General features: G+C 39.1%; 1 pseudogene; it reads right to left on the reverse strand.

Moving 5' to 3' along the window:
* Positions 1 to 282: 282 nt before the first annotated feature.
* Positions 283 to 10647, reverse strand: part of LOC110315817 — a 14411-nt pseudogene continuing 4046 nt past the window's right edge.

Below are 10647 nucleotides of genomic sequence, written 5' to 3' on the forward strand. Positions count from 1 at the left end.
TCACCCCTACCCCATGCCACAGCAGCTGTGGCTCTGCCTCCCTTGTCATTTTCACTCTGCCATTCTTAGCAGCTGTGGCCACTGCCCTCTGGTCATTCTCTCCCCATACTGCCCCTTTTTTGCTGTGACACCGCCCCTCTGTTCAATCTCACCCCACCCTGAAGCATTTATTGAATGTTTCAATAAAGCAATTTACCTTTGTAGTTCTGTATATAATTTGAATCTGGTCTAACTAAAATATTATAACACTTTGGGACAAAGATAAACCCGAGCTACCCTGCACTAGAAGCCAAGATGGAGAAGACCTCCACAACCACCATGACCTTCTCCTTGGCACTGTGGTAGACAGGGAGGAAGGTGATCCACACACTACAGAACACCAGCATACTGAAAGTTAGGAACTTGGCTTCCTTGAATCTGTCAGGAAAGCCACAGTGAAGCTTCCAAGAACTAAGGAACCCAAGTATCCCAGGACAAAGTGGAAGACAATGACAGAGCCTTTGTTGCAAAGAATGAAGATCTTCTTATGTTCAGATTGTATATCTCTGTCAATAAAGGGAGGAGATGTTACCAACCAAACTCCACAGAGAACTAGTTGGATTAGGGTACAAATGAGGATGACCTAGTTAAGTGCCCCTGTTATCATGATCTCTCTCATCTTTCCTCCTGGAGTAGTGAGCTTGAAAGCCATGACCACAGTTATTGTTTTGGCCAACACTGTAGACATAGCCACAGTGAAAAACTATTCCAGATGTCAGCTGCAGGATGCAGGTAGCCTGGTTCAGATGTCCAATGAAGAGCAATGGACAGAGAAAGCACAATATGAGAGAGATGAGCAGGATGTAGCTGAGAATGTGGTTATTGGCCTTCACAGTGGGAGTATCCTTGTACTTCACAAAAGTGACTAGTATTAGAATTGTGATGGCTGACAAGGACAGTGCCATGCAGCCTAGAACTATCCCTAGTGGATCTTCATAAGACAAAATTGACACAGCACTTTGGAGGCAGTGAGTTTGCTCTAAGTTGGCATATTTATCATCTGGACACCTCACACACTGTTCCATATCTACTGGAGAACAATAGACCCTTATAAGATATCATAATTATGTAGTTAATAATTGTGTATTTGTATTATTCAGAGGATATAGCAAAAAATAATTTTGTATTGAGCATCTATTCTTTTACTTTTTGCTGTAGGGACTACTGATTTAAGATTGTTCTCTAATAACCTATGCTTTGTGATGGAATAAAACACCATCACAGGGAATGAAATAGAAAAAAAATTTTAAACTAAAAAAGAAAGAAAAATATGATGAATTGTTGGACCATGAAGACAGCCTATGTTCTGATTGAGCAATGCTTACTCCAGAGAACTAGTAGAAAACTCTACAAGAGACAAAAGAATGAGCTACATTTGGAGACACAAGATCCTGACACCATTGAGCCCCTAGCTCCATAATCCTGTGACTATCAGTCACATAGACAGTGTCCCAAGCTCCTGGTATTCTGACTAGACTCCACCCTCACAGTTACCTGACGATAGCGATGTATTTTCCTCCCCACAGTTACCCTGCAACAGTAAGGTAGCCCAGCTCACTGTAAAAGGGGCTGCTTGGCCCCTCCTCTCTCTTGCCTCTCTTGCCTCTTCCCTTTGCCCTCTTTCTTTCCTCTTCTTCTCTACTCTCTCCACTTGGCCATTGCTGCCCTACTTCTCTGTGTTTTATTTCTCTCTCTCTGTTTTCTACAATAAAGCTTTAAAACCATGGACCATCTCTGCTCAAGACCCGTAGTGTTAGAATAATGGAATAGGCATTCCCCTAAAGAGTCTAATCTCCTGCAGAAAGGCCTCCCAGCATTTTTCAACCACCAGACTGGACCAAGGATTTTTTCCCACATGGGAACTACCCAGCAACTTCTCTCCCCCTCCCCTCTTCTCCCTTTGACCCTGGGGCTGACTGAGCTGCCCCCAGGGCCCTCACTTTGTTCTCAGCTCTTCTGAGACATACAGTGGCTTTTGGGATATCTGAGACTAAGAACCTGTCATCTCTGGGCTCTGTGAGGACCAGAGACCCTGGAATGCTCCCTCTCAACCCCCCACCGTGGACTAAGATACCTTGGCTTCCCACAGTCAGATGTCCACCCAGGTGGCATGGAGAGTATGAGGTAGTCCTCCAAGTCTTCCCGCCTAGAGCCCCAGAGCCCTAGAGGCACACATGTTCCCCCCATTTCCCTGCACCTGACACCCAATAATGAATAATAATATGCATAATCTCAGATTATTTAATTCATCAAATCACAAATTCACTGCTCACTAGTGTGCAGACATAGGTATTGATGCCAGTTGATGAAATACATTATGTACTTCGTTTTCTTTGAGAGTTGTGTCCTTTGCCTGTATCTACACATAGGTACTAGAACAAAGAATTCCTCATGCAAATTCTGTTTGCATAAAGGAATACGTTCATTCTTGAAGCTGTATGTCTCATAGACATATACATGTCCCTCTCATTGTGGTAAGATCTCTTTTTTCCCAACTACATATTCCAAGCTATATGGCATGAATGTTATGGATGTTAACATTCATCCCTCTTTCCTTAGCTAGGCTGTGGTTGATGATAAGCACTATCCCATCTTTCGTTGCATTCTTGAAATCTTCACTCTTCTTCTAATTCTTTGACAGGAAATTCTTAATACTTTAAGCCATCTAAGCTCTTAAAATATATTTCATTAAACAACCGTTACCCTAAGCATCTGGTCTTTGTCAGGGACTAAGCTGTGTGATAGAGAGAAAGATCATGGACTGATGATATATTTGAGTTTCTTTGTATAAAGAATCAAGGAAAAATAAACATATGCAAAGATTATGAATAAATTTTTTGTTTAAAAAATTGTTACACATGTATGTCCCTCTAAATATTTTCTATGTAATATAAAATCAGTAACCATCATATTGTGAGAGAAATATGTTGTTGCAAGTAATTTGCTAGGTCCAAAAATTGTTGACTATTTAACTGATTAAGTTCTGAAACATGGAGATTTTAGGTCTTCAGTTTTCATTTAGGCCATATCATATTTCTAGTTTGGAGAGAGAAGGTATTTGAATTCAGCAACTTTTCTTCTGCTTGCAAGCATGTACCTGTTTTATTAGAAACTTCATTTTATGGGCACTGAACACAATCAAACAGCAGTGTGCTCTTTCTTTTGGATAAATTTTCCTGAATCCAGCAGTGCATGTCACACTACATATGGAGGAAGGAACCCAAGGCAGTGAATAAATATAATATGATGTGTGTATGAGTGTGTTTCATGTATATATTATATGCATAATGATCCATAGATTGATATATGGGATATTAAAAGATATGGTATAAGTATTTCTCTGATAATTAGTATTAATTAACTATTTCAGGTACATCATTATTTTGTATTACCCTGCAGTGCATTGAATGTCACACAACATTTACTACATTATATAATATTATATATGTAACATTTAAGTTGTAGCAATAAAAAATTTTTCCTTCCTAAACTGATTAATCCCAAAGGTATATTTATGTGGCATCAGTTTTTCTCTCATGATTCATAAATAAAATAGAATACTGAGGTGTATGGAGAAAAGAGGTAGGGAAAATCAGGAAAGAGTTGTTTGATGAAGATGAACAAAATATGTTATATAAGACCCTCATGAAATTAATGAAGCTTTCCTAAGTTTAAAAGAAAACCTTGAACCCTGTATACCTTCCCCCTTTTCCCCTGATTTTATGAGGGAGCTTCCCTACTCACCCTCCCACTCCTGCGTTAGCATTCTCCTATGCTGGGGCATCAAGTAGCTGGAAGATCAAGGTCCTCCTCTCCCACTGATGCCAGATAAGGCAATACTCCACAGAAGAGGGGAAACTGGGAAGCAGGATAACATTTGAAATGTAAGTAAACAAAATAATTAACAAAAAATATATAAATTAAAAAGTAAACCTTGAATATCGAGAAAGATTTTTGTTAATTAATACATGGAATACTTAATTAGGCTATAAATATTTTCACATAGAATCAGAAATTTTCATGGTGTCTATATAGTTACAAAATTCTATTTTCTCTCTCTCTATATATAATATAATACATATATAATATAACATATAATATATTATGTATATATTATATTATATGTAGTGTATATAATATATTATATATGTATATATAATAAAATTCTATTATATATACACACATACACATGTATATATAATAAAATTCTATTATATACACATGCATAAAGATATATATATATATATATATATATATATATATATATATATACACATATATATATATCTTTAAATTTGAAAAATACATTCATGTAGTGTTGGGTTAATGGGCATGTGGGTGCATTTTAACATGGAATCCAGAGGCATTTGATCCCTGTGACCACATTTTCAAGAAATTGTGAATTTTCAAATTTTGGTGATTTTAACTGTGGATGGTCATTTGCAAGAGTAGCAACTGGTCTTAACTACAGATCTATTATTTCAAAGATTCATATTTTAAAAGTTAGACATCCTGAAAAAATGTAAAAATTGTGGTATACCCACTGATGTTCCTCCTGTGGCCCACTCCAGGTCTTCAGATATATGAAGCTTTTTGGCTCTGTGGGAAGCAAGGAAAATAGCTTCCTATTTTTACTTTTAGTCCCAGGCCTTGTGGAAAATTCCAAAGGATGAAAACGTCATACTCTGCAAACTGATTTTCCCTATGGTTCACATTCACCAGTTCTCCAACAGGGTTAGTAAATAACCTCATTTTCAGCAATGAAGCCACCTAAAAGAGATTCATGCTAACATATGCATATCAATAAAGGAAAGGAAAAATTGAGAATTTCCCATAATTTTTAAAAGACTTTCAGAGAAGACAGCTGTATTAAAGTAATCTAATGTATTAAAATACAATGTATCTCATGGATAATTATAAATTAATATATTTCATATTAATGTTCAATGATAAAATGTGCTAGAAAAAATGTTTACCACATAAAAAGTAACATGGTGTGTGTGTGTGTGTGTGTGTGTGTGTGTGTATACATGTTTGTCAAAAATACTTTTTAAAAAAATGAAGCCGTGTTTAAGAGAATGAAGGAGAATTTTCTACAAATTGTGAAAATGAAATAAATATTTGTTGGTCTCTCATGTACATACAGTGTACACCTATAAAATAAACATAAACTTAATAAAATGTGCAGTCTTAATCATTTGTTTTTGTAAATTTTTAATTTAAATGAAAAACTATTAACCACAGCACATGTATCAATCTTTCAGAAATTATTCCTTAAAAAATATTCTAGTCTAGTCATCACTTAAGGCTTTTATGGTAAAACTCTTGGCTCCTGTTTTAAATTTTGAACTCATTTGGTGAAAGGTTGACACACCATTTCACAAAATTCACTGATTTTCATAAAAAGTGTGTTGTCTATTAAATGTTAATTTGTGCATGATATTCATCCATGTAAATGGTTCATTAGGGTATTTTGCAGTGTAGAAATCTTTTTGTTTGAGAGAATAATCTCTAACAAATGTACAGTTCTTTCTTTGGGTCCTTTTAAAAGATCACATTGATATATCTAAGCATAATGAAATGTAAGAAACTTTACGTGCTGTCAGTCAATGAATACTCCTCTGGGTCCTGCAGTTTTCTGAGGTTTGTTTTTTTTTTTTTTTTTGGAACAGGGTTTCTCTGTGTAGCCCTGGCTGTCCTGGAAATCACTTTGTAGACCTGGCTGGTCTCAAACTCAGAAATCCGTCTGCCTCTGCCTCCCAAGTGCTGGGATTAAAGGCATGCGCCACCTCTGCCCAGCTTCACTGAGTTTTTATTCTGATCTCTTACCTAATAATCACTCCCTGGCAGTCAGTACCATTTGATGAACTGTTTCTTTTGCTGATGTTTGTTCACACCTCATTAAGATAATTGAGGACAATTTCATACATTTTACTCAAAGGAATGAATGAATTTAGGTGTTATTTATGAGAAATAATTTTATTGCTAATTGTCTTAGTCAGGGTTCCTATTCCTGCACAAACATCATGACCAAGAAGCAAGTTGGGGAGGAAAGGGTTTATTCGGCTTACATTTCCATACTGCTGTTGATCACCAAAGGATGCAGGACTGGAACTCAAGCAGGTCAGAAAGCAGGAGCTGATGCAGAGGCCATGGAGGGATGTTCTTTACTGGCTTGCCTCCACTGGCTTGCTCAGTCCACTCTCTTATAGAACCCAAGACTGCCAGCCCAGAGATGGCACCACCCACAAGGGGCCCTCCCCACTTGATCACTAATTGAGAAAATGCCTTACAGCTGGATCTCATGGAGGCATTACCCCAACTGAAGCTCCTTTCTCTGTGATAATTCCAGCTGTGTCAAGTTGACACAAAGCTATCCAGTACACTAATGTTAGTACATATCTGATACTTTTCATTCATATCTAGTTGGTATTTGTTTTGAAACAGTCCTGTTTTTGATTGCATTGCAACAACATTGATGTATAACTGTTATGCTAATTTATGTAAATTGGCTAGTCTACAGTGAGTGACACAGATGAAGCATTAAATTTGATTTCTAATATTTTGATCTACATTATGGTTTTGCTCGTAATGTACACACTAAATGAAGTGGAGTCTTTTATTGTTAAATCCTTTTTTTTTTTTTACAGTCCAGACTTTATTCCACTCCTAGACCACCTCCTGATTGTTTCACATTCCATACCTCCTCCCCCCAGTAGCACATCATAAAGAGGATGTCTCCATCCTACCCCAACCCTACCAAACCTCCCCTCACCCTGGGACACCATGTCTCTCATGGACTAGGTGAATCTTCTCTGACTGACTCCAGACCCAGCAGTCCTCTGCTGTATAGTATTTGGGGCCTCATATCAGCTGGAGTATGCTGCTGGGTTGGTGGCTCAGTGTCTGACAGAACCCAGGGATCCAGGTTAATTGAGACTGCTGGTCTTCTTACAGCATCACCCTCCTCCTCATCTTCTTCCCACTTTTCCCTATTTCAATCACGGGGGTCACAAACTTCTCTCTACTGGTTGGTTGTAAATATCTGCATCTGACACTTTCAGCTGCTGGTTGGGTCTTTTGTAGGGCCATCATGATAGGATGCTCTTCATAACACCACAGCACCAGCAACAGTGTTAGGTCTTGGGGTCTTCTCAGGAGCTCCATCTCAATTTGGGCCTGTCACTGAACCTCCTCATCCTTAGCCTCTTCTCCATTTTCATTCCTTCAGTTCTTTCAAATACTTGCAATTCTGGGTGAGAGATTTTGACTATTAGAAGGCAACCACATCTCTCCACTTACTACCCTGCTTTCCTACCGGAGGTCGGCTATACAAGCAACCCATCCTCTCTGCAGGGAATTTCATCTAATGTACCTATCTTTGAGGTTTGAGTGTGTCTCACCTCCCAGGTCTCTGGTACATGCTAGGGGGTCGCCCTACTTCCTAAAGTTACCTATTTTGATTCTTTCTGCTCGTCCACAGGGCTTCAGTCCTGATCCCCCAATACCTGATTATCTTCCCTCTTTCCTTTCCCTATTTCCTTTCCCGGTGTTCGTCACCACGCCTGGCTACCTATTTCCTTTCCCAACCAGGTCCCTCTCAACTAATGTGATTGCTTTCTCCACCCCCCCCCCCACACCAAGTGGGACTGAGGAATTCTTACTTGGTCCCTTTGACTTGTTAGCCTTCTTGAGTTTTGTAGCCTGGGAATTCTGTATTTTTTGCTAATATCCACTTAGTAGTGAGTATATAACATCCATATGGTTTTGAGTCTGAGTTACCTCACTCAGGATATTTTATAGTTCCATCCTTTTGCATGCAATACTCATTATGTCCTTCTTGTTAATAGCTGAGTAGTATTCCATTGTGTAAATGAACCACATTTTTTTGTATCCGTCCTTCTGTTGTGGAACATCTGGGTTGTTGCCAGCTACTGGTTATCATAATTGAGGCTGCTATGAATATAGGGGAACACAAGGGCCTGTGGCATGGTGGAGCATCTTTCGGGTATATGCTCACGAGTGGTATAGCTGGGTCTTCAGGTATATCTATTTTCAATTTTCTGAGGAACCTCCAGATTGATTTCCAAAGTGGTCCTACCAGTTTGCAATCCCACCAGCAATGGAGGAGTGCTCCTCTTTCTACACAACCTTACTAGCATCTGCTGTCACCTGAGTTTTTGAACTTAGCTCTTCTGATTGGTGTCAGGTGGAATCTCAGGGTTGTTTGATTTGCCTTTCCCTGATCACTAAGAACTTTGAACATTTCTTTAGGTGTTTCTCAGCCATTAGTGAATTCACTTTGTTGTGAATTCACTGTTTAGTTCTATACCCATTTCTTGATAGAGTTGTTTGGTTTCTTGGTGGTTGGCTTCTTGAATTGTTTATATATTTGGGATATCAGCCCTCTCCTGAATGTGGGGTTAGTGAAGAATTTTTCCCAATTTGTAGGTTGCCAATTTGTCCTCTTGCCTATGTCCTTTGCCTTACAGAAGCTTTCCAGTTTCATGAGGTCCCATTTATCAATTCTTGATCTTTGTTTCCTGAGCCAATGGAGTTCTGTTTATGAAATTTCCCCCTATGCCAATGAGTTTGATGCCCATCTCCACTTTCTCTTCTATTAGATTCACTGTATCTGGCTTAATGTTGAGGTCCTTGATCACTTGGGCATGAGCTTTATCCAAAGTAACAAATATGGATACAATTTAATTTTTCTACATACAGATTCCCAGATAGACCAGGACCATCTATTGAAGATGCTTTTTTTTTTTCATTGTATATTTTTGGCTTCTTTGTCAAAGATCAAATGTGTGGTTTTATTTCTGGGTCTTCTATTCTATTCCATTGATCCACCTTTGTATCTGTATCTGTATCCATACCTGTACCCATACCCGTACCCATACCTGTACCCGTACCCGTACCCGTACCCGTATCTGTATCTGTATCCATATCCATATCCGTATCTGTATCTGTATCAATACCATGCAATTTTAATTACTGTTTCTCTGTAGTATAGCTTGAGGTCAGGAATGGTGATTCCCCCAGAAGTTTTTTTTATTGTCAAGAATTGTTTTCACTATTCTGGTTTTTTTTTACTTTTTACAGATGAATTTGAGAATTGTTTTTTCCATGTCTTTGAAGAATTGTGTTGGTTATTTTGATGGGGATTGTGTTGAATCTCTAGATTGCTTTAGGTAGGATTACCATTTTCATTAAGTTAATTTACCAAGTCTATTTGATTATTGGAGTGTGAGATCACCAGTTACAGGGAATTATAGCAGAGAGGGAACTAGTGTATCTCTGGACAAGAGAGCAAGAGGCTGTGGGGGCTAGCTCCAGAGAGTTAGTGGTGGCAACTGTGGCAGCAGCAGGAGTGCGGTAGCATGGTCTGGCCCTGCAGAGTGTTAGCAGATTTGTTTTTTATTATTTCCTGCAACCAAATGTCTGGACAAATTCTACACTTAAGGCACCTGGCCTGGGGCTATTTTTTGCTGGAAGGTTTTTCATGACTTATTCTATTTCCTAAGGTGATATGGGCCTATTTAGTTTACCCACTCATGATATAAATTTAGTACATGGTATCTGTATAGAAAATCATCCATTCCCCACTTCCTGGTCCTGGCATTCCCCTACACTGGATCATGGACCCTTCAGGTGATCAAGGGCCTCTCCTTCCATTGATGACTGACAAGGTCATTTTCTGCTTCATATGTGGCTGGAGGCATGGGTCCATCCATGTGTACTCTTTGGATGGTGATTAAGTTTCTGAGAGATCTGGGGGTCTGGTTGGTTGATATTGATACTTTTCCTATAGGATGCAAACCCCTTCAGCTCCTTCAGACCTTTCTCTAACTCCTGCATTTGGGATTCCATGCTCAGACCTATGGTTGGCTGTGAACATCCACATCTGTATTTGTGAGACTCTGAAAGAGCCTCTCAGGAAACAGCTATATCAGACTGCATTTCATTGTCAGGAAGCATTTCTTGGCATCCACAATAATGGCTGGGTTTGGTGACTGTATATGGGATGGATCCCCAGTTTAGAAAGTCTCTAGATGGCCTTTCCTTCAATCTTTGCTCCACACTTTGTCTCTATATTTTCTTCTCTGGTTATTTTGTTCCCCATTCTAAGGACTGAAGCATTCACATTTTGGTCTTACTTCTTAGGCCTCATATGGTCTGTGAATTGTATCTTGGGTATTCCAAACTTTTGGGCTAATATCCAGTTATCAGTGAGTACATACCATGTTTGTTCTTTTGTGACAGAGTTACCTCACTGTCTTAGTCAGGGTTTCTATTTCTGAACAAATATCATGAGCAAGAAGCAAGTTGGGGAGGAAAAGGTTTATTCAGCTTATACTTCCATACTGCTGTTGATCACCAAGGAAGTCAGGACTGGAACTCAAGCAGGTCAGGAAGCAGGATCTGATGCAGAGGACATGGAGGGATGTTATTTACTGGCTTGCTTCCACTGGCTTGCTCAGCTTGCTTTCTTATAGAACCAAGAATACCAGCCCAGAGATGGTACCACCCACAAGGGGCCCTCCCCGCTTGATCACTCCAACTGTATCTGTGTTCAACAAAGGATAGGGCTGGAGAAGTGACTCA

The sequence above is a fragment of the Mus pahari genome, unplaced genomic scaffold, assembly GCF_900095145.1.
Source record: "Mus pahari unplaced genomic scaffold, PAHARI_EIJ_v1.1 scaffold_9221_1, whole genome shotgun sequence".
NCBI lineage: Eukaryota > Metazoa > Chordata > Mammalia > Rodentia > Muridae > Mus > Mus pahari.